This window comes from Garra rufa, chromosome 16, assembly GCF_049309525.1.
Source record: "Garra rufa chromosome 16, GarRuf1.0, whole genome shotgun sequence".
NCBI lineage: Eukaryota > Metazoa > Chordata > Actinopteri > Cypriniformes > Cyprinidae > Garra > Garra rufa.
In genome coordinates this window covers 10,003,747-10,005,630 of record NC_133376.1, presented here as the reverse complement: position 1 = coordinate 10,005,630, position 1,884 = coordinate 10,003,747, and positions in this window count along the sequence as shown.

Here is a 1,884-nt window from a genome sequence, read left to right as displayed (position 1 = left end):
CAATTTCCGTCCATTGATGGGGTTGTTTTGTAACGCCAGGCGACGTCTTTTTTCGACGTCTACCGCACGTCTAATGTTGACGTCGGTGGGACCTCCATGTAAGGGCTATTTATAGTACAAAAGTGGTCCAGACGTGATTTTTTTTTATATAAAATATATACATTTTTATATATGTATATGTAAACCCTCACACTCGGGTCCTACCGCACCCGCTCCGAACGGGTCTCAAACCCGGGTCTCTGGCAAGAGAGGCTGACGCCTAACAAGGAGGCTAAAGCAGCGGTTCCCAACCGGGGGGTCGCGACTCACTAGGGGGGCCTCAGTGATCCTCCAGGGGAGCCGCGAAATATCTTAAAATTAATTTAAATATTATCCTGTAATTGTTTAATTTCATTATTAATGTGTTATGTGCTAAATGAGAATAATAAAAGCACAGCCTCTCTCGTGTTCTGTGATTGATTGCTTCAGACTCGGCACAGCAAGCCTCATCGCACTGTTAAATACAGACTGAATGGCGGCTCAAAACTTCCAAACTCTGTACGCAAACTACTTTTACATCTCTCGGCTGCATGCATGAAGCAAACCGTCGTGCTAATGTAAAGGTAAAAACGATTAATGTCATAATAACGAACTTGCGCGTGCCTAATGTCTCGTGTATATCAGAGTCGAACATGAGACACGCATAAGTCTGCTATTGATTCACGAACTACGCACGCTCTCGGGGCTCTGATTCCTATCGTATTTTGCGTGAAATTTCAAACATTTGCCTAGTTGTCCAAATTAATGTGAGTGTTTTATAATGGATGCTCACAGAAGAGGAGTGAGGCTCGGTGTTTATGAGCATCAGGCGCGCACTGACAGAGTTCACTGATCCAGTCTTCGTCGAACCTTCACATCGATGTGTTTCAACAGATTTAGAATGTATTTGCTGTATTTTGAATTTGTGTATTATTATTTTTTTTAATGGATACAAGCAGTAGCTATTCAGTCAGTCAAGTTCAAAGGGAGAGGTTTAGTGGTCTTTTGGTATCTCCCTGTTGTAAGGCAGGTTCACTTATTTAAGAAAAAGTACTCTTAAGTTGTAAAGAATGTCTGAAGTAAAATAATTTTAAAAGTTAGAATTGAGCAGAGGTTTTCTTTAAAGATTATAAGGTATATTTGACGTTTTAATTTAAAATTTGTTTGAATTTTGAGTTTTTTATAACATGCAGTAGGAGAATAATAAGGCAAAACAAATGTTTTGGTTAATAAAAAAGGTTTATTTAAAAATAAATACTTTTTTCTTTACTGTGGAAATACAGTATAAGAGGACATGTCAGATATAGGGGGGCCTTGCAAAATTGGCCGGAGAAGGAGGGGGGGCCCCGGAGTAAAAAAGGTTGGGAACCCCTGGGCTAAAGGCTGCAACCTCTAGCATCAGTCGCTAGTGCGTCTCTTGAGATCGGGGAGTGAGGTTTACATGCACAGCACTAGCTGGCCTCCGTAATACAATATAAAATTAAAAAATAAATAAATAACTTGATTATAGGCTACTTTAAATAAAATAAAAACTGTTAAAGGAAAACAGGAAAATGTAAAAAAAAAAAAAAAAAACATATGGTCTACCAAATAAATAAATAGTCATACAGATAATAAATCTTGTTTGTTTATAAATAATCTGTATTCATATGTAGCCTATAATCATGTTGATAGGCTCTATTTTGTAAAACACATTTACTGCAACTGCCATAGACGTCCAAATGGCGTCCAAAAAAACCCAGATCAAATGTTGAACGTCAAAATGACGTCCAAGTTGGGTCATGGATAGACGTCCAAATAGTCGACCTAGTTTGGTCGTCGAATAGATGTCCAGAATTGGTCGGACCGACGGAACCAATATAGACA